Source organism: Tachyglossus aculeatus, chromosome 17 (genome assembly GCF_015852505.1).
Source record: "Tachyglossus aculeatus isolate mTacAcu1 chromosome 17, mTacAcu1.pri, whole genome shotgun sequence".
NCBI lineage: Eukaryota > Metazoa > Chordata > Mammalia > Monotremata > Tachyglossidae > Tachyglossus > Tachyglossus aculeatus.
In genome coordinates, this window is record NC_052082.1 from 39,920,784 (window position 1) to 39,944,708 (window position 23,925).

The 23,925-nt window shown below is 43.3% G+C and overlaps 1 non-coding gene across 1 annotated transcript; it reads right to left on the reverse strand.

Moving 5' to 3' along the window:
- Positions 1–21,180: 21,180 nt before the first annotated feature.
- LOC119939847 lies at positions 21,181–21,318 on the reverse strand. Its single transcript, XR_005454809.1, has one exon. It is a non-coding gene; the product is annotated as a small nucleolar RNA SNORA7 (small nucleolar RNA).
- Positions 21,319–23,925: the final 2,607 nt, after the last annotated feature.

Sequence of the window (23,925 nt, forward strand, 5' to 3'; positions counted from 1 at the left end):
GACCTTGACCTGCGGTAATGAAGAGACCCCCAGGAAGCCTGGTCAGTGATGGAAAGAGAAAATGCCAGCCTCATTTCCGCAGTCATTTCTGTGGTGGAGAGAACAAGTATGCTTTGCTAAAGGAAGAAAAGCTTTGTTCACGAAGATCTTTTTTCTGGAATATCACAAGACCTACTCCTGGCCAAAATAATTACCAGAATCACTTCAGGAATGCCAGGACTCTGACCAGCCTCTGTGGGATCCTGAAGCCCTCCAGATTTCTCATTCTTCAACAGCAGGTTTGGGGACAGTCCGCCATCTAAATATTGTAGCTCTCTACAATTTTAGATTTGTTTTTAGTCAGACAACAACCAAAAAAAATCAAATTTAAAGCACCTGTCCCTGGATTTACTGTTTCTCCCATTAGGGTCTAAAATCTCCCAGGTCTCTCTTTCTTCTACGTAGGTTTTGAGGCATCCCACTCCTACCTTCCAAGTCCCTGCTGCCACCACTGTATGATTGATGCCCCAAGGCACAGAGGTCCCTGGGGACTAGCCTATCATCCAGTTCCTGAGATCTACTGCTGGATCCTTACTGACAGGCAAAGCTGCTTGTGGCTCCCCAGTAACTGGAGTTTCTCCCCCAGCCCCTACAGCAGGCAGACCCCGCAACCTGGGAAATCTTGTTTTCTTTGATGTCTCTGCCATTGTGGTGGTGGCATCTAATCCCCTTGAGGATAGGGTTGGCAGCCATTATTTCTTTATTTCTCCTATGTGACCCCTAAATTCCTCACGTCAGAAAATGCTCAATTGATTCATTTAATGCTGTTGATGATGTTGGGTTAATAAACACTCTCCTAATCTGAAATTGTGTGCCTTAATCAGGAGTGTGGAGGGTGATGGGGACAGGGAAGAATACTAATTTTGATTTTTCAGAAACATTCTCTCTGCATCTCTCCATCTCTGAGTGTCCCATTATGATCCCACTGTTACCTGAATATCAACTGTTTTTTTTAAGCCCTGTGTTCTTCTAACTTCTTTTATGTGAATTTTAATGAAGCCCCGGGAAAGGAAAACTGTAAGGCACTGAACGAAAATGTTCACTCCCGCTCCCTCCCCTCCCACCACAGATCTGCCTTCTGTGGTGCTGGCCAGAGCATCAGCAAACAATGCTTTCTTCAGCCAGCCTGCTTTGCCCCTGAAACAGCCCTCCCCTGCTCATCCCCCACCCCCAAGAACCCGCTTTGTGCTTTCTGCATGCCTGCCGCCAGTGTGGCCGGCCAGAGACTCTCGTCCCCAGTTGCGGGACACTGGTTGGCCTTTCCCCACTGCCCTTTGGATGCCCCAGAGACACCAGCAGTCCCGAAGACCCAGCCACCCTTCCACCAGGGCCTGACACAAGTCGGGGACACTGGGTCTCCCGGCCCTTCTTGTTCGGGCCCAGAGTCTATGTGTCCCGGGCTCTGGTCGGGCTAAGTCTGAGCCTGAGTCTGAGCACCACTTCCCCCTGCTCTGGAGGAAAGGCCCAGAGAAACATAGGGTGCTATTTCTGGGCCAAGACCATAAGGGGATCTATCCCAGCGGGGCAGGCTTACCTTGCTCACCTGACCTGGATTTCCCGATGAGAGAAACCCTGGGAACCACTGGAGTCTGCTTCCCCCTAGCTATCTGCAGGCACCCTTCTGACCAGTGGAGTCAGGCAGATCTGAGCCCACAGGAAAATGACTTCTGAGGCAATCTACCACACCCAGACTGTCCACTGTGGCTGGCTGTGGGCAGTCATCAGTGGTCTGCAGCCATGAAACCGGCACTGCCTGCTGCCGGAAAGCAGGGGAGGCCCTTGAAAGGTCATGGGTGAGAGACTGCAGATGTTGCTTGTGCATTCTCTTTCCCCATAACCCCGACACAGCCGCTGTCTGGATGTGTCCTTGATTAGCAGATGGGCCCTCCAATAAGAGTCTGCCTAAGGAAACCAATCAGAAGATGCAGTCTAAGAGTGGCCCACAGTCCCTTCAACTCCTAGGATGTTGTCTGGGGATGAAGCATTTCTTCTTGGTCCTTCATACTTCAGCAAAGGCACTGATTTCTTGGGTACCCATATTCATTCATTTAATCATATTTATCGAGCTCTTACCATGCGGAGAGCACTGTACTAAGCGCTGGGGAGAGCACAGTACAACAATGAACTGACACATTCCCTACCCATAACAACTTAGAGTCTAAAAGTTATTGTATTTGTTAGGCACTCGCTATATACCAGGCACTGAACCCGTAGGAGGGTGGGTTTCTGCTTATAGGAATGGAAGTGTGGCTAGATATTTCAACAAAGAGAACTAAAGGATGGTATTCTGCACCCAACCAGGCCAGGATTCAACCGTGCCTCTTATCCTTTCAGAAACAACTCTTCCCTATGTGTTTCAGTGTCCAGGGATGCTATTCAATTTTTAGACCTTCAGATCTATTCACGTTGTTCTTTTCCCTTCCCATTCTGTTTACATATCCACTCCACCATTTTGCCTATATTCAATTTCCCCCCATAGTCCATATTGCTGTGGCTCTTTGGTAATAAAAAGTCCATTAATAATGAAATAACTGAACTTGACTGTGTTCGCCTTGGGCTTAGTGGCAATAGCAAGGCCAGAGGACGTGGATTTGAATCCCGGCTCCCCCACTTGCTCTGTGACCTTGGGAAAGTCACTTAACTTCTCTCGGCCTCAGTTACCTCATCTGGAAAATGGGGATTAAGACTGGGAGCCCCATGTCGGACAACCTGATTACCTTGTATTTACCCCAGCACTTAAAATAGTGCTTGACATATAGTAAATGCTTACCAAATACCATAACAATTATTAACTATTATTATTATTATATTCACCCCAACCCCCAAATCTGGAGAATAAAATCAAACCCTGCCAATCTGCCTAGTGTGTTGGATGTTATTATAAAATAGAAGTGACATGCTCCCTTCCTTTGATGTCTTACCATCTCTAAAAGCTGCAAAATTTCATATCATGGCGAGGACAGGGTAACCTCAGATCAGCTGAATCCACTCTAATGGGGCTTGTAGAACAGTATTTTCCTCCTTTTTGGAGAAGGGATGGTGAGGACACAGGGAAAATGAATCCTCCCACCCTCCTTCCTTTTCCCCAAGCTGTTATCCTGTTCTTGGGGTAGGATGTTCCTCTCCTACAAGGACTGTATGTTCCTCGCAGTCAGCCATGGTCCTTGCAGGACTGGAAACGTTTCTAGGCCATCAAGTCAAAGGTGCAGTATGGCTTAGTGGATAGAGCAAGGTACAGGGAATCAAGAGGACCTGAGTTCTAATTCCAGATCCCCCACTTGTCTGCTGTGTGACCTTGGATAAGTCACTTTACTTCTCTGTGCCTCAGTTACCTCATCTCAAAAATGGAGTTAAGGCTGTGAGCCCCACGTGGGACATGGACTGTGTCTAACCTAATTAGCTTGTATCTACCCTAGTGTTTGGCACATAGAAAATGCTTAACAAATACCATAAAAAAAGCAAAGACTATTCCAGGGAGAATATCACTGAGTGATCACGAGGTAATGACTTTTCTGTTCCAGAAAATTGTCCCAAAACATGTAAAAGAATATGATGCTTGAAGAGGGAGAACTATTACTGTTTTTATGAAAAACTCAGAACCTGGGAACAGAGCAGAAAATTCTGTGCAGATGTAGGTGCCGGGCTTCTTTGGATCAATAACAAAGATGAAATGGTAATGTTAATTTTGTTCATTGTTTCCTATCTTGTCTCTTCCAACTGAAGAGATGTTTTGTGAAACTTGCTATCTCTCAAAGTTTCTTTCTGAATATTTCATACTTTGGAAACACTAGCCAATTTAGTCTCACTAGCTCAATTTATCTCACTAGATAAATGGATAATTTATCTAAAGGCAGCTATGAACTCGGAAATGCATTCTGATATATGCACCTACATTCAAATACATGTATAAGAATTGATATATGGGTGAAAACAAACACAGAGTGCAGTAATCAATTTTTTTCCCATGGATATGAAAGAAAATGGTATTAACACATAATTTTATCAAACATTACTTCTTACCATTGACTTTGAAGCGCTCCATCACCTCGCCCCCTCCTGCTTCACCTCACTTCTCCATTCATTCAATCGCATTTATTGAGCGCTTACTGTGTGCAGAGCACTGTACTAAGTGCTTGGGAAGTACAAGTTTGCAACATATAGAGATGGTCCCTACACAACAACGGGCTTACAGTCTAGAAGGGGGAGACAGACAACAAAACAAAACATGTAGACACGTATCAAAGTCATAGACAAGTGTCTCTTTCTACAACCCAGGCTGCACACTTTGCTCCTCTTTTACTAACCTTCTCACTGTGCCTCAATCTCACCTGTCTTGCCGCCAACCCCTGGAACACGTCCTACCTCTGGCCTGAAATGCCCTCCCTCCTCAAACCTGCCAGACAATTACTCTTCCCCATTTCAAAGCCTTACTGAAGGCACATTTCCTCCAACAGGTCTTCCCAGACTAAGCTCCACTTTTCCTCACCACCCACTCCCTTCTGCATCATCCCTTCCATGTGTGTCTGTTTATGTTTGTGTGGTTTGTGTGTGTGTGTGTGTGTGTGTGAGAGAGAGAGAAAGAGACCTTTTGGCCGACTCCAGCTTCTCCCTGTTGCACGCTTCATCCCGAGTGTATCCTCACTCCTCACTGTCGCCATATTTCTACTACATATAATTTTCCACTAATATGGTTGGTGCCTGCCTATTGACAATTAGCAGAGGGTCTAATCAATGTCTCACTTTCCACTTCACTCAGACCAACACAGATTTGGGGATGCTTATGCTCTTTGATTTTTCCAGACAGTCGATGCTAGTATTGCTAATCTAGGCCAGAGGGCTAGATTATTTGGCACAAGCTATTGTGGATCACAGTATTTCTATGACACAAACAATTGTAATTATTTTACTTGTTAAGCATTTTGGTAGATTAAATGCAAATCATTTTAATATCCTCTTGAAATTCGCTTAATGTTTTTATGAATGCATCTTCTGATTTTCATTTGACCATGCAGACTAGAAACTCAGAGGAGGTATTAGGGCAGGACAGCAAAGCTAAGACCAAAGGCGGGAAGATTTTCTCACTCCTCGCTGATACTTCAAAGTTTGTTTGTCCCTTCTATAATCAATCCCAAAGCAGATCCAGATCTCTATACTGCACTCTCCTTTTCCCAACTTCAAAGTTCCTTCCTGACAGTTGAAAAACTTTTGTGATATTTTGTAATCACCTTTCCTTTCTCTTTTCAGGATTCTGAAAGAACCAAGATGAACCTCTCCAGATTCCTGAGGAGTGCTAGAAAGACCTACACTAGGTATTCATAGCTGCAAAATGAAATTCCCATTTGTTTGTGAGTATGAGACTTCCTTACTGAAATAGGAAAAATTGAAGCCGTTAGCAACCTACTTCTGGGACCTACCCAAGTACAGCAAAGCCCCCTTCACATTATCAGCATTATTATATAATTATCTATTATTATTAGAGAAGCAGCATGGCTCAGGGGAAAGAGCCTGGGCTTTGGAGTCAGAGGTCACGGGTTCAAATTCCAGCTCCACCACTTGTCAGCTGTGTGACTCTGGGCAAGTCACTTCATTTCCCTGGGCCTCAGTTCCCTCTTCTGGAAAATGGGGATGAAGACTGTGAGCGCCATGTGGGACAACCTGATCACCTTGTAAACTACCATGCACTTAGAACAGTGCTTTGCACATAGTAAGCGCTTAATAAATGCCAAAAAAGTCACCACTGCCCCTCCAGCACTTAATAATAACAATTATAATAATTGTGGAATTTGTTAACTACACACTATGTGCCAGGCACTGTACTAAGCACTGAAGTGATACAAGTAAACTGAGTTTGACACAATCCCTATCTCTCATGGAGCTCACAGTCTCAACCTCCATTTTACGGATGAGGAAACTGAGGCAACCTTTATTCCTCTTCCTAGATTTTTGTGGGCTTTGAAAGAAGCTGTGGGTTACAACCTCCCAAGGCACAATACTTCCTTAACATGAATTGCTCCTCAAGGCTGAACTCCTGATGTCATTCCCCTTTGCCAACTAAACAGAGTGAGTCTGAGCAGTCTGACTTTGCTCACACAGAATCCTTGGCACCTGCAGAGAACCTAACTGCTGAAGATATTGCTGAAAGAAATAGTTGCCACGGGAGCTATTTTGCTGCTCACTTGAGACTCTTTCATTCACTCTGAGGGCACCACATCTATTTCACAAAGAACCACAGACAGTAAGCGCATTGTAAGCAGGGAACATGTCTACCAACTCTGTTATATACAGGGCTCAGCAACCAGGAAGTGCTCAATAAATACAACTGATTGATGAGTATAATAAAATAAAATAAACCTAATCCCAGACCTGGCCATCTGGAGGACATGTGGACCCAAAACCTTCACTTTAGTGACTGTCAACAGGCACATTCTGCAGCAGCTCCAGAGAAATATTTTCCTGAATGACTTCTTGAAAGAACCAGACACCTTGACTCTGTGACATTCCCCAGGCTCAGTGTCCCTCAACCTCAGGAGGCCCAGAGTGACCTCTGTTGAGCTGGTCTGGGCTTTGGTTGCTCTAGAACAACTCTGCTGTAAGACTTTAGGCAAGTCACTTAACTCCTCATAATAATGATGGCATTTGTTAAGTGCTTACTATGTGCAAAGCACTGTTCTAAGCACTGGGGGGGATACAATGTGATCAAGTTGTTCCACGTGGGGCTCACAGTCTTAATCCCCATTTTTACAGATGAGGTAACTGAGGCTCAGAGAAGTTAAGTGACTTGCCCAAGGTCACACAGCAGACTTGTGGTGGAGCGGGATTCGAACCCATGACCTCTGACTCCAAAGCCCGTGCTCTTTCCACTGAGCCACACTGCTTCTCATCTGTAAAATGGGCATTAAATTCTACTCCTATTTACTATGAGCCTTGTCTGGATCAGGGACTGTGTTCAAACTTATCATCTTGTTCTATCCCAGATCTTATCACATTGCTTGGTACATAATAAGCACTTAACAAATACAATAAAAACTCCTTACCAATTAATTAATTAATTAATTAATTAATGGTATATATTGAGTTCATACTGTTTTTAGAGTACGATACTTAGGAGAGTACAACAGAGTTAGTAAACACTTTCCTCCTCAGAAGGAGCATGTAGTCTGCAAGGAGAGACAGACATTAATATAAAGAACAACTCTCTCCAAATCAATCAACCGATGGTGTTTATCGAGCACTTACTGTGTGCAGAGCACTATATTAAGTATCTGGGAAAGTCCAATACAAAAGAGTTAGTAGACTTGGTAATCTTCCAGCTATCCAACCCGATTTGCATGAATCCACCCTTGTGCTTAGTACAGTGGCTGGTAATAATGATAATAATAACAATAATGACATTTATTAAGCACTTACTATGTGCAAAGCACTGTTCTAAGCGCTGGGGAGGTTACAAGGTGATCAGGTTGTACCACGGGGGACTCACAGTCTTAATCCCCATTTTACTGATGAGGTAACTGAGGCCCAGAGAAGTTAAATGACTTGCCCAAAGTGTCACACAGCTGACAATTGGCAGAGATTTCTCTTTCCACCGAGCCACGCTGCTTCTCTAAAGCAGGAAATCAGTGAGTTGGGGGGTGGGGGTGGGGGTGGTGGGGGAAATGATCAAATGCTTTAAAGCTGATAGTAAGGAGTTTCTGTTTGACGCAGAGGTGGATGGGCAACCACTGGAGGTTCTTGAGGAATAGAGAGATGTGGACTGATTATTTTATTTTTTAGGAAAATGATCTGGGCAGCAGAGAGTTTTCTCTAAAGCAAAGATTATTTGATTTATTGTATGGTAAGATCTGGTGAAACTGCTGGAGTAAAAAAAATATTATATACAGGGAAGCAGCATGGGCCTAGGGGTGAAAGGACCTGTGTTCTAATCCCTGCTCTGCCATTTGCAGCCTGTGTGACCTTGGGTAAATTACTTAACGTTTCTGTTCCTCAGTTTCCTCATTTATATAATGGAGATGCAATATCTGGTCTTCTTCCTGCTTCAGCTTTGAGACAGGGACCATGTCCAACATGATTAACTTGTACTTATCCCCATGTTTGGTGCAAAACAAATACCCAAATTTTATTATTAATTTAAGAGTATGTCTTGTTTCCCCTTGTTAGTCCCTTGAAGGCAGAGGCTGGATCTCATCATAAAAGTCCACAAACTTCCAAAAACAGAGTTAAATACACTTTGGATGACCAATATTTCATTCCTATCCTCAACATCTATGTATATTTTGAATTTATTTAACAATACTTTTGGTTTTTATATATTTTATTTTTATATTTGTCTGTACATTCAACTAATTAGTTCAGGTCTTCAGGTCTCCAATCCCAATGTACCTGTTAGATTTCCTGCTTCCTCCTTGTTTTTCCTCCAGTTTTCATTTTCTGTAAATAAGTTTTGGCAGACTCTAGCATTAAACTACAGGATCTTTGAGAGCAGGGAATACATGCCTAGTCCCTAGCACTGAGAAGTACTTAATAATAATAGCAATAATAATAATAATCATAAAACTACAACTGATGATTTGTTAAGCACTTACTACGTACCAAGCACTGTTCTAAGAGATGGAGCTATCAGGTTTGATATTGTCCTTGTACCATATGGGGGCTCACAATAAATACTGATTAAAGAGGGATTGAGTCATGCGGCGAGTCTATAGGAATCCACAGGATTCTGTTTAATCTCAAGAGTTCTGGAGAGTTGCTTGAAGTGACTTTGCCACACACAAAAAAAGTATTCTAGAAATAATCCCCAAACCAGAAAACAGGCAAAGCACAAATTCTGAACAATGATAATAAGAAAGTGTCCTCAAGCTTTTCAACCTTTGTTTAACATTTACAGTTATAATTCCATTTAGTGCTATCTTAGACTTCCTTGTAACTATCAGTCTCAAAGATAGTGGCTCTCAGATGAGTGCGTGGAATAAATGCAGCTAAAATTATCAATTTCCCGTGAGGTTTCTGATAGACCTTAGGAAGTAAATAAAATTTCCTCTCTCGGCTTTAACTTCCTATTTCAATATGTAAAATTCAATTCCCCCGGATGACCAGAACCATTGGAAACAACATAGGCTAGTAGAAAAGCCCAGCCTGGGACTTAGGTTATCATGGTTCCAACCCTGATTTTTCTGGTAAGCCGCGTGGCCTAGTGGAAAGAGGGTGGGTTTTTTGGTCAGAGGACCTGGGTTCTAATCCTGGTTCCACTACCTACCTGCCATGTGATGCTAAGCAAGTCAGTTTCTCTGTGCCTCAGTTCCCTCATCTGAATAGGGATTCAATACCTGTTCTCCCTCCTACTTAAATTGGGAGACCCATATGGGACCTGATAATCTTGTATCTACTACAGTGCTTGGCATGCAGTAAAAATTTAACAAATATCAAAAGTATTATTACTTAACACGTTCTCTGTTTGACCTTGGGCAAGTCACTTAACTTCTCTGTGCCTATTTCCTCATCTGTAAAATCAGGATTAAATACCTTTTTGCCATCCATTTCAGACTGTAAACCCCCTGTTTGTCAAGGACTGGCTCTGATATCATTACCTTTCATTTACCACATGACACATATAGCAACCACTTAAAAATGCTAATACTATTATTACTGTTTTCTGGTCCCTTGTCACTTGGTTAAATGTTGCCGAGAAAATAGTGGTTGAGAGGGGAAATATACCACCTATCACTAACATGATAAGAGTTCAAGTTATTTTTTGTAGCAAGGTATTGGTCTGGACTGGGCCAACCACACTCTCTCAACTAGTTACACCGTGGCCAGAGAAAAGCATCGTGAAACAACCGGAAGGGACAACAGGCACATCCTGTGGTTACAGTACCACAACACCTGCAGACACCACCAGGTCCTAACCCACGTGGTGAGCCATTGTGGAGTTTGATGCTCATGGTGACTTTGAAAGCATTAATAATAATGATAATAATAATAATAATGGCATTTATTAAGCACTTACTATATGCAAAACACTGTTCTAAGCACTGGGGAGGTTACAAGGTGATCAGGTTGTCCCACGGGGGGCTCAAGTCTTCATCCCCATTTTACAGATGAGGGAACTGAGGCACCGAGAAGTTAAATGACTTGCCCAAAGTGGTGGAGTCAGAATTTGAACCCATGACCTCTGACTCCAAAGCCCTGGCTCTTTCCACTGAGCCATGCCACTTCTCATTAGTGAGAGCCTGGCACACTTTTAGCCAAAACCGAGGGGAAAGCAAAAAGCGAGAAACATATCGATGACTGGAGGGTCACCAGTGCTCATGGCCATTGGTTGTCAGTTGTGGTTCTCTTGGTCCACATAGGAAGTGTGCCCTGGGACACTGACACACTGTCATCCCGCCATGTCTACAGAAGACCAAAAGAGTGCTCATTTAGGATAAATGCATCAGGTCCAATCAATCCCCAGCAGCTCTTGACTTTCTAGACTGTGGGCAGGGAACGTGTCTGCTGAATCTGTTACATTTACTCTCCCAGGTACTTACTACAATGTTCTGTACACTCTAAATGCTCAATAAATATAACTGATTGATTGAGTGACTCTTAGTTTGTGAACCTCCTGAAGAGCAGCATGACTTGGAAGTCAGAGGTCATGGGTTCAGATCCCAGCTCTGCCACTTGTCAGCTGTGTGACTTTGGCCAAGTCACTGAACTTCTCTGTGCCTCAGTGGCCTCATCTGTAAAATGGGGACTAAGACTGTGAGCCCCACGTGGGATAACCTGGTAACCTTGTATCTAATTCCAGCTCTATCACTTGTCTGCTTTGGGACCTTGGATTTCTCTCTGGTCCTCAGCTACCTCATCTGCAAAATGGGGATTGAGACTTTGAGCCCTACATGAGACAGGTATCGTGTGTTTAACCTGATTTGCTTGCATCTATTCCAGCACTTAAGACAGTGCCTGATATATAGTAAGCGCTTAACCCCGCAATTATTATTATTATCATTATTATTACTAATGATAACCTCCCACCCACATCCTGCCTCTGACCTCCATTTTCATATCTGACAATCACTTTCCCCACCTTCAAAACCTTATTAAAAACACATCTCTTCCAAGAGACCTTCCCCACCTAAGCCCTCATCCCCTCTTCGCCCACTTGCTTCTGCATCGCCCTTGCATTTTGATTTGCACACTTCATTGACCCCTCCCTCAGCCCCACAGCACTTATGTACATCATCTTGTCTCATGCTGTCGAGTAGTCTCCGACCCATAGTGATGCCATGAACACATCTCTCCCAGAATGCCCCATCTCCAACTGCAAGTGTTCTGGTAATGTATCTACAAAGTTTTCTTGGTAAAAAATAAAGACATGGCTTTACCATTGCCTCTTTCTGTTCAGTAACTTGAGCCTCCACATTTGACTCTCTGTCATGTCACTGTTGCCCAGCACAGGTGAGTTTTGACTTGTAGCAGATTCCCTTCCACTCGCTAGTCGCTGCCCAAGCTAGGAATGGAATCGGTATGCCTCTTCTTGACTGTCCATCCCGTAGTCAAGACTGATAGGTGTGACCCTGAGAGGGGACTTATGTACATATCCATAATTAATTTATTCATATTAATGTCTGTCTCTTCCTCTAGACTGTGAACTTCTTGTTGGGCTGGGAACATATCTATCAAGTCTGTTATATTGTACTCTCCCAAGTGCTTAATACAGTGCTCTGCACACAGTAAGGGCTCAATAAATTTGATTGACTGATTAATTCATGAATTGATTCATTTTGCTTCTGAATTTATCAGCCATTTAAATAATCTCTGTTCCTTAAAGAGCGGGATAGAATAGATGTTCCCTGGGTTGCCTGTAGTGATGTCCCAGTGAGTAAACTGTGACAGTATCTATGGGACGAGCTGGTGTAAGTTGGCATGTGTCTCTGCCTCAATTTTAGGTGCCTGGTTCCTAAAGGTGAGAGCCCAGGTCTCCTTAATTAAACTGGGGACACATCTTGCAAATTTGAAAGATTAATGCTGTGTACTGACCATGAAAATGTGCTAGTGACCAAACCCTGTCCTTTAAAATATCAATGGGACATTAACTCTGTCATCAAATCTCCTCTTTGTATTTTATGGGGGTGGAGTGGAGTGGAGGGGTGGGGTGATGTGAAAACTTTGTTGGGGTATTTTTACGGAGAATTTAATTTTTGAGCATCGATTCAGAACTTGACCGAGCAAGCAGTATCATCTCTCTCAGTGTCTTTAGGGGCAGAGTTGCTTTAGGTGGCAAGGTGCTGGAAAGAGCATGGGCTTTGGAGCCCGAGGTCATGGGTTCAAATCCCAGCTCTGCCAATTTTCAGCTTTGTGACTTTGGGCAAGTCACTTCACTTCTCTGGGCCTCAGTTACCTCATCTGTAAAATGGGGATGAAGACTGTGAACCCCCCATGGGACAACTTGACAACCTTGTAACCTCCCCAGTGCTTAGAACCATGCTTTGCACACAGTAAGTGCTTAATAATAGCATTAATTATTATTAAGCGCTTAAGTAATGCTATTACAGTAAGTGCTTAATAAATGCTATTATTATTATTATTATTATTGTTATTATTAATATTCCATGGGCAGAAAGAACAAGAGAAAGACAGCTCCTCTTCAGCTCCATTCTGATCATTCATCTCTGCCTGCCAAACTCCAGGGCCCAGGCACAGGTATCCCCAGCTAATGCTCCTGGAAATGTCTCTTCCTAAATGGCTCATGCTACTACTGTCACATCAGTGCTTGCTAATTTATATAATAATAATAACAATAATAATAATAACGTATCTGCTAAATGTGCCAAACACTGTACTAAGCATTGGGATAGATACAAGGTACTCAGGTTAGGGACAGCCCCTTTTCCACATGGTGCTCATCATCTGAGGGAGGGGAAACTGGTATTGAATCTTTATTTTGCAGATGAGGAAATGGAGGTTCAGAGAAGTTGCAATATTGGAAATATGAGGCCAGGCAATTAGGAAAACTCTTTCAGAGAAGTATGGCGTGGTATGGCCAGGGCAGAAGTGAAAATTGGCAAATGGAGAGATGGGTTTAGCAAAATGTTGAAGGAAAAATTTTGGTATTTCTTAAGCATTTACTAAATGTCAAGCACTGGTCTAGGTGCTGGGGTGGATACAAACAAAGCTTACCTATTGTGATTAAATAACCCTGTGTTCCCAATATTTGCAATTGGTTAGCTACAGTAGTGTTTATATCAATCAATCAGTGGTATTTATTGAACATTTACTGTGTGCAAAGCATTGTGCCAAGAGCTTGGGACAGTACATTACAACAAACCCATGTTCCCTGTGTACAAATGCTGAACAACATCTAAATATTCTTTCCAAATCTCACTGTTGTTAGTTAGAGAACATTGCAGATTGCCTTGGGAAATGTGGATTGTGTTTAAGTTCTTTATTGTGAAGCAGTAACTAGAAGGAGTAGAAACAGCATGGCATTCATTCATTCATTCAATCATATTTATTGAGCACTTACTGTGTGCAGAGCACTGTACTAAGTTCTTTATTGTGAAGTAAGTTTTCCCCACGAACACTCAGCCAAACTGTTCCCAACTTCTACTTGGATCTGGATTGGTTTAAACCATGAAGGAATCGGCAGTCACTGGAGATGGGCTGATGGATCACCTCTACCTATTGACGTGTAAGCTTCTCGACCACATTCCTCCTCTTCTGTCCAAATCTTTCACCTTCCCTAAATGATTCCAAATACCATCATTATTATTACTATACATGTATATATGTTTGTACAGATTTATTACTCTATTTATTTATTTTACTTGTACATATTTATTCTATACATTTTATTTTGTTAATATGCTTTGTTTTGTTGTCCGTCTCCCCCTTCTAGACTGTGAGCCTGCTGTTGGGTAGGGACCGTCTCTAGATGTTGCCAACTTGTACTTCCCAAGCACTTAGTACAGTGCTCTGCACACACTAAGCGCTCAATAAATACGATTGAATGAATGAATAAATGAATGTTTAAGAGCTAATCAGGGCTCTCTCAGCTTTCAGAGGACTGTCTTCAACCATCCTTATCAGGATGTCATTTATGTGAATGTGTTAATAAACACCACATTCCAGATAAGACTTTTTTTGCATGCTTGCTACCTGAAACCACTTAGTCATGGATGGATACTCATTCATATGTTCATTCACAAACAGGTCTACACACAAACACACACAGCCTCATTGCATGCTGAATTGGAACACTGTTCAGGAAACTCTGGGATCTGTGAACAGTCCGGAGATTTGGAGACTGCAGAAGGGGCTGAGTCCTCACTTTGCAAAATTCCTTTATCTTGAGGTGAATAGTGGAGGGGAGCAACCCCAATCTTGACTAAATTAGAGATGATAGATCTGGAAGCATCATGGTTTAGGGAGAGAGCACGGGCTTGGGAATTAGAAGATCGGGGTTCTAGTCCCATTTGTGTCACTTGTCCACTGTGTGACCTTGGGCAAGTCACTTAACTTCTCTGTCCCTGAGAAGCGGCGTGACTTAGTAGAAAGAGCATGGGCTTGGGAGTCAGAGGTCATGGGTTCAAATCCCAGCTCTGCCGCTTGTCAGCTGTGTGACTTTGGGCAAGTCACTTAACTTCTCTGTGCCTCAGTGACTTCATCTGTTAAATGGGGATTATGATTGTGAGCCCCACATGGAACAACCTGATCACCTTGTACCCACGCCAGTGCTTAGAACAGTGCTTTGCACATAGTAAGCACTTAACAAATACCAAAATTATTATGGGTTCTAAACCCGGCTCCGCCACTTGTCAGCTGTGTGACTTTTAGGCAACTCACTTAACTACTCTGTGCCTCAGTTACCTCATCTATAGATTGGGGATTAAGACTGTGAGCCCCATGTGGGACAACTGATTACCTTGTTTCTACCCCAGCACTTAGAACAGTGCTTTGTATATAGTAAGCACTTAACAAATGCTATTATTATTATTATTATTATTCTCTGTGCCTCATTTTCCTCAAATATAATCCCCCCTCCCAGTCCCACAGCATTTATGTACATATCTGTGAATTATTTATTTATATTAATGTATGTATCCCCTTCTAATAATAATAATAATAATGATGATGGTATTTGTTAAGTGCTTACTGTGTGCAAAGCACTGTTCTAAACACCGGGGGGATACAAGGTGATCAGGTTGTCCCACGTGGGGCTCACCATCTTAATCCCCATTTTGCAGATGAGGTAACTGAGGCACAGAGAAGTTAAGTGGCTTGCCCAAGGTCACACAGCTGACAAATGAGGGATCTGGGATTCAAACCCATGACCTCTGGCTCCCAAGCCCATGCTCTTTCCACTGAGCCACGCTGCTTCTCTTCAAAAACACAGTCTCTGTCCCACCTGTGGCTCCCGGTCTCAATCCCCATTTTACAGATGAGATAACTGAGGTGACACAAGGTGACACAGGTGACAAGTGGTGGAGCCGAGATTAGAACCCATGACCTCAGACTCCCAAGCCCGTGCTTTCGCCACTAGTCCGTGCTCTAGACTCTAAACTCATTGTGGGCAGGGAATGTTCTGTCTATTGTTGTATTGCACTCTCTTAAAGTGCTTAGTACAGTGCTCTGCACACAGTAAGCTCTCAATAAACACATCTGCATGAACGAATGAATGTTCTCTTTATTAAATAGATTTTGAGTCCCATGTGGGACAGGGACTGTGTCTGACCTGATTAATTTGTATCTGCGCCAAACAGTGCTTGACACATAGTAAGTACTTAATAAATATTATCATTATTGTTATCCTATCCTGGGTAGGCTATTATATAGCCTGCTCACTAATCTTCCAGCCTCTCCTTGAGCAAGTCTATACTTCACTCTGCTGCTTGAATCACCTTTCTGAACCATTGTTCTGAGCATCTCTCCACTTCTCTAAAACCATCAAAGATAACCCACTACTTTCCCCATATATAATAATAATAATGGCATTTATTAAGCACTTACTATGTGCAAATCACTGTTCTAAGTGCTGGGGAGGTTACAAGGTGATCAGGTTGTCCCACGTGGGGCTCACAGTCTTAATCCCCATTTTACAGATGAGGTAACTGAAGCCCAGAGAAGTGAAGTGACTTGCCCAAAGTCACACAGCTGACAATTGGCAGAGCCGGGATCTACCAACTCCCTTGTATTGTATTTTCCCAAGCTTTTTAGTAAGGTGTTCTGCAAAGAGTAGGTGCTCAATAAATGCCTTTAATCGATTGATTCTACCAATCATTCATTCGTTCAGTGATATTTGAGTGTTCACCGACAGCTAGGCACTGTACTAAGTACTTGTTATCATGCAACAGTAGCAAGACAAATGTTCTTTTCATTCAAGGAAAGTACAATCTGATGGGTGAGTCAGACAAAAATGATATATGGAGAGTGAAAGCCGGAGGAAGAATAAGGACAAAGTACAAAGTATTTCAATCGTGTCAGGAGAAAAACTGCGGAACAAATTAGAGAATACATGCATATTCATTCAATCGTATTTATTGAGCGCTTCCTGTGTGCAGTGCACTGTACTAAGCGCTTGGGAAGTACAAATCGGAAACACATAGAGATGGTCTCTATCCAACAACGGGCTCAGAGTCTAGAATATATGGGATATATGGGAAGCAGCGCGGCACGGGCCTGGGTGTCAGAAGGACCTGGGTTCTAATCCCAGCTCTGCCACTTGACTGCTGTGTGACCTTATGCAAGTCACTCCACTTCTCTGTGCCTCAGTTACCTCATCTGTAAAATGGGGATTGAGACTGTGAGCCTTATGTGGGACAGGGACTGTGTCCAACCTGATTAGCTTGCATCCACCCCAGCACTTAGTACAGTGCCTGGCACGTAATCAGTGCTTAACACATACCGTTATTATTATCATTATTATTATAAATCTGGGAATGATACATAATCAATGGTATTTATTGAGCACTTACAGACTGCAGAGCACTCTACTAAGAACAGTGCTTGGCACATAGTAAGTGCTTAACAAATACCAAAATTATTATTATTATTAGGAACTTGGGGGAATTTGACACAACAGAGTTGGTAGACATTTTCCCTGCCCACATCGAGCACCGAATACACATGTGCATGGAGGCTGAGGATAGTTTTGAAGTACGGAAGTGAACAAGGGTTGTTATGTATTTACTTACGTAAGTATCCCTATACTCTACTGTTTCCCCTACCCCTAACCTATTTTAATGTTTGTCTATACTGTGGGCAGGGAACTTACCTACCATTTCTGTTGTACTTTAATTTCCCAAGTGCTTAGTAGGGTACTTTGCACATGGTTAGCACTCAAAAAACACCACTAATTGATTTTGAATTAATCAGGACAGGAATGTATAGATTGGTTTCCATATAATAGTAGTAATAGTATTTGTGATGCATCATGGCCTAGTGGAAAGATCATGGGAGTTGGAAGACTTGGGTTCTAATCCCAGATCTGCCACTTATTTGCTGTGTAACTTGGGACAAGTCACTTAACTTTCCTATGTCTTGGTTCCCTCATCTGTAAAATAGGAATTAAGAATGTGAACCCCAAGTGGGACAAGGACTATGTCCAACCTTATTAGCTTGTAACTCTCTCAATACCGTGTCTAGAACATAGTAAGCACTTAACAAATCCTATTTTTAAAAAAAGGGGAATTTCCCTAGGACAAGTGAAGAAAGATCTGTCCTTCCTTCCAGGCTCAGATCCATGGTTTTCAAATCTGTCAGCTAGTTTGTACAAATAATGGAATCCTCAACCATTCCTCAGCCCAGAGTTCTCCGTTTGAGCAGCCAAGGGTTGAATCTGGCCCATTCTAATGACTTTGACTTAACTGCCAGACTCAAGTTGAGAAGGAGTGAAGTCCCTTGGTCAAGGTCACACTGCTTTACTACAGAAAAGGCCCTCGCTCTGAGGTTTGCAGGTAAGAGCAATTTGTCAACTTCTTGTCTGGTTCCAGCCTACGGCAGCCCAGAGTTACTCATACCAAGCCTGCTGCTGCTGTGGTCATGAACTTTGCAGGAAGAAGCTGCATTAATGTATGCAATCCCCATCAAATTTATACTTAGTTGGGTCATCATGTATTCTGGTTTCCTAGGTTGATTATTTTCAGGGTAATTGTTCATGAACTATCAGTCTAAGAAGGTGGTTTTTTTTTTTTAATTTGATGTATCTAAGTTTACACTGGACCTCTCCTTTCAGGTACACTCAATTGTCAAGTATGGTGATGAAGTTTCCATGTGGCCCCATCCTCCTCGTAATGAAACACTCAGAATAATTAACGCCCAGAAAGACATTTCCAATTGTGTATTTTGTAAAGTTGTTGTTTGCCCTGGAACCTTGAACTTCAAGCCACTTATTCTTGGTTTCACTTCATTAAGACACAACCACAAAACATGTTGTGGTGGCCCCCACTAAGATGGAACCAATTACTACTTGAAAACCACTAACAGTATAGAAAATGACAGGAAATAACAGTTCAGTTTGGAGGGCTGCAGCTATTGTTTTTCTATTGTTAACAGCCATGATGTGTCACTGAAAAGTAGGTTTCTTTTGCTGTTACATCTTGGGTCTTAACAGTTTATAAAAAATAGCTGCAGGCACCCTGCCCTGGGGTTTAATCATTTGAACAGAGACATCAGGGGGTCTGTGAATGAAAGAGATGTGCTACAGGCTCTTGAAGAAGTGGCTTTAATTAGAGCTAAAGAACAATTTTTCCCTTCTTCAGCTTTGAGGGCTTTTCCCAGACTAGTACAAGATGCAAAATACAATACTGATACATCACAGTATGCATGCTGTTACTATCAAATTGATATTTGACATCAAGGTCAAAAGCTGGACCCCGGTGGACGCTGACTTCAGGAAGGAGGTGACCTCTTTTGTTTCCAGCTCCCTAACGGAGAAGGGGAAAGGACACACACTACTACCGAAGCTGGCAATTCCCTTTTTGACACAAATGGCGAAAGGTGGAACCTGATGGTAGCTATTAGTGTCTTTCCCCGCCTCTAGACTGTAAGCTCACTGTTGGCAGGGAATGTGTCTGTTGTATTCTCCGAAGCGCTTAGTACACAGTAAGCCTTCAATAAATATGATCGTATGACTGACTGACTCTTATGCAGCCCCTGACCTCAGGAAGGAAGTGTCCTCTTTTGCTTCCAGCTCCCTGCTGGGGAAGGGAAAGGGACACACCCTCTGAGTGCATGTGTGTTTGTGGGTGCATGAATAATGCAGACACCAAAATAAATGTTGGATCTTATTAGAGATGTGAAAGCAACATGCACCTCTTCTACATGGTTGATCATTATCATTGCAAAGTTCACTTTGTACAGTGAATATAATGTAAATAGATTTCCTGTGTGGTTTTTCAAGAGCAGTGATAAGCTGAACTTCAGAATGACTGACAGAATCCTTTTGATTTCTCTTTCTCTCCCTGTTTATGTCTCTGCATTCAGAAAGTTATATTCCTTATTTTCAGGAGCATTGACTGAACAACAACTATGGGCACAGCACAGGAATTGGCCAATACCTACAATATGATATATGTTTGCATATGCACATGTAAGTCTGTGTTTACATGTGTGAGAGTGTTGTTCTTTTTACTTGAATAAGAGACCATTAATGCTATTTGCCTTTATGTATTTGTGGGGTTGGAAATCACATCTTTTCCAAGAGACCGTTCTAAACTAAGCCCTTTATAATAATGATAATGATAATAATAACAATAACACTATTTGTTAAGGACTTACTATGTGCCAAGAACTGTACTAAGCACTAGGGTAGATACAAGAAAATCATGTTGGACCAGTGGCATTTAGTCCCCATTTTATAGATGAGGAAACTGAGGCATAGAGAAGTTAAGTGACTTGCCCAAGGTCACTCAGCAGACAAGTGGAAGAGTGGGATTGAACCCAGATCCTGATCTCCAGACCCATGCACTTTCCTTTAGGCCATGTTGCTTCTCTATTTATTTCTCTCTAGATTTCCCCAATCCATTTTCCCCTCTGCATTGGCAGGAATGAGAACAGGTATAGAATTTCCATTTTACAGTTGAGGAAATTGGAGAAATTAAGTGATTTGCTTAGGGTCATACAGCAAGCATTTGACAGAGCTGGGATTCGAACCCATGACCTCTGATTCCCAGACCTGTGTCCTTTCCACGAGGCTATGGTGATTCTCACACTATTTATCCCTCAAGCACTTTTTTTAAATGGTATTTGCTAAAGTCTTTATTATATGCTAGGCTTTGTTCTCTAGTCTGTAAACTTGCTGTGGGCAGCGAACATGTCTGCAATATTGTTATATTGTACTCTCACTGTCATTTAGCAGAGTGCCCTGCACAGAGTGAGCACTCAGTAAATATGACTAACTGTTCTAAGCTCTGGGGTAGATGCAAGGTAAGCAGGTTGGACTTATTCTAGGTCTCACCAGGTGCTCACAGTCTTAATCCCCATTTTATAGATGAGGTGACTGAGGCCTAGAGAAGTTAAGTTCCTTGCCCAAGGTCACAAAGCAGATAAATTTAAGAGCCAGATTAGAACCCAGGCTCATGCTCTTTCCACTAAGCCATGCTGCTTCTCCACTTTAGTATTCACCTCTGCCCCACTAATAATAGTAATAATAATAATAATGTTGGTATTTGTTAAGTGCTTACTATGTGCTAAGCACTGTTCTAAGCACCAGGGGGATACAAGGTACTCAAGGTTGTCCCTCGTGGGGCTCACAGTCTTAATCCTCATTTTACAGATGAGGGAACTGAGGCACAGAGAAGTTAAGTGACTTGTCCAAAGTCACAGAGCTGATGAGTGGCGGAGCCGGGATTAGAACCCATGACCTCTGACTCCCAAGCCCACGCTCTTTCCACTACTTCCCTTATTCTCAGTGTAGCTAAAACCTGCCCTTTCCTCTCCATCCAAGCTTGTTTCATCTTACGCTGTCGAGTCATCTCCGACCCATAGTGGCGCCATGGACACAACTCTCCCAGAACAATTGACTTCCATCTACAATCATTCTGGTAGTGGATCCATAGAGTTTTCTTGGTTAAAATCCGGTAGTCGTTGACCACTTCCTCCTTCCACGCAGTAAACTTGAGTTTCGGCCCTTGACTCTCTCCCTGGCCGATGGGAGAGTGAGTTTTGACTTGTAGCAGATTGTCTTCCACTCGCTTGCCACTGCCCATGCTAGGATTGGAATGGGTATGCTTCTGCTTGACTCTCCGTCCTGCAGCCGAGACTCGTAGAGTACTGGAAACTCTCCAGATGCGACCCTGAAAGGGGCCACCCGAACTGCCCCTTTAATTACCCCATTAATTCCCTCACTTATCCTGTCCCTTCTGGATTACCCAATCAGCCTCCTTGCTTACCCCTCTGCCTCCTGTCTCTTCTCTCTCCAGCTCATATTTCACTTGGCTGCCCGGATCATTTTTCTATAAAAATATTTAGAACATATTTGCCCACTCCTCAAGAAACCTGGGTGGTTGCTCATCCACCTCCATATCAAACAGAAACTCCTTACCATTAGTTTTAAAAGACAAAATCACCTTGCTCCCTTCTACATCACCTTACTACTCTCCTACTACAGCCCAGTCCACACACTTCACTCCCCTAATGCTAACCTTCTCACTGTAAATTGATCTCGTCTATCTCACCGCCGACTTCTTGCCCATATCCTCCCTCTGGCCTGGAATGCCCTCCCTTCCCTCTAGACTGTAAGCTCTTTATGGGCAGGGAATATGTCTGCTTATTGTTATACTGTACTCTCCCAAGTGCTTAGTACAGTACACATAAAGCGCTCAATAAATATGATTGAATGAATATCCGACAGACAGTTACTCTCCCCTCACCTTCAAAGCCTTATTGAAGACACACCTCCTCCAAGAGGCCTTCTCTGACTAAGCCCTCCTTTCCTCTTCTCCCACTCTTTTCTGCATTGCCTTGACTTGCTCCCTTTATTCATCCCCACTCCGAGCCCCACAACACTTATGTACATACCTGCAATTTATTCATTTATATTAATATCAAACATGCTCATGCATCTCCTATCCTAAAAAAACCTCCCTTGCCCCCCCACTCTCACTAGTTATCACCCCAATCTCTCCCCTACCAGTTCTCTCCAAACACAATGAACAAATTGTTTACAGACATTGCCTCCACTTCCTCTCCTTTCCTTGACCCCCTCCAATCTTCCTCCTTCACTCCATGGAAACTGTCCTCTCTAAGGTAACAAATGTTCTACGTCTTGCCAGATCCTATGACCTCTACTCCATCCTAATCCTCCTTGACCTCTCTGCTGCCTTTCAACACAGTGGGCTACCACCTTCTCCTGAAAAGATGATCTAACTTTGGCATCAGGGATGCTGTCTGAGAGATGGTTCCTCTCCTGTCTCTCTGGCTGTTCCTTCTCAGTCTTTTTTGTAGGCTCCTCTTCGCTTCTCTGTAATGGGGGAATACCCCAAGATTCAGTTATGGGTTGGCTTCTACGCTCCATCTACAACCACTCCCTTGGAACACTCATCCACTCTCCCAGCTTAACTGCCATCTCTATATGGATGATTCCCAAATTTACATCTCCAGCTCTTGACCTTTCTCTTTCTCTTTCTCCGCAGTTTCATATGTCCTGCTACCTTCAGGACATCTCAGTTTGGATGCACCTCTGATACCTCAAACTTAACATGTCCAAAACAAAATTCCTCATATTCCCAGCCATGTTCTGCCTTCCCATCACTGTAGACATAACTACTACCCTCCCTGTCTCACAAGCTTGTAACCTTTGGATTACCCTTGACTCATTCGACCCTCATATTCAATCTGTGACCACCTATTCAATTTGCCACTGTCCTTTCCTCTCCATCCAAACTGTTACCACGCTGATGCAAGCACTTATCAGATCCCAGTTGACTGGTATGTCAAAGTCAATCAATCAATCAACGATGTGTTTTGAGAGATTACTATGTGCAAGAGCAGAATGAGGCATGTTTCCTGACCACAGCCAGCGTACAGTCTATAGGGAAAGATCAGAATTTAATATGAATAAATGCACCGTGGATATGCCATAAGTGCTGTGAGGTTGAGGATGGCATGAATACCAAGCGCTCCTTCTCCATGCCCACTCTGATCCTCGGAGACTTCAATATCCACATGGATATCCCTAATGACTCCTCTGCCGCCCGCCTTCTATCTCTCCTTGATGCTGCCAAACTCTTCCTCCACCCCACCTCACCCACTCACCAACTTGGTCATACCCTCGACCTCATCATCTCCTACCGCTGCACTGTGTCCACCCTCACCAACTCTGAAATCCCTCTCTCTGATCATAATCTTCTCACCTGCCTCCTCACTCACACTCCTTTCCCCTGTAAATCCGTATTACTCCCTCACAGATATCTCCGCTCTCTAGACCCCACCCATCTTTCGGAGCGCCTCACACCCCACCTCGCCGCCCTCTCCTCTCTACCCAGTCTTGATGATCAGATTACTGCTCTCAACTCTACCCTTTCTACTCAGCTAGACTCACTCGCTCCCCTTTCCCTTCACCGCTCTCGTACCACTAACCCACAGTCCTGGATCATTGCCACTGTCCGCCTCCTTCACTCTTATGCTCGAGCTGCCGAACGCTGCTGGCGAAAGTCTAAACACAATGCCAACCTCGTTCACTTCAAGTTTATCCTTTCCTGCCTTAACTCAGCCCTCTCTTCTGCCAGACAAAACTATTTCTCCTCCCTTGTTGACACCCATGCCCATCACCCCCGCCAGCTCTTCCGTACACTCAACTCCCTTCTCAGGCCCCCGGTTCCTCCCCCTCCTCCTTCCCTCACCCCCAACGATCTGGCCTCCTACTTCATTAACAAAATTAAATCCATCAGGTCCGACCGCCCCAAAGTCTCT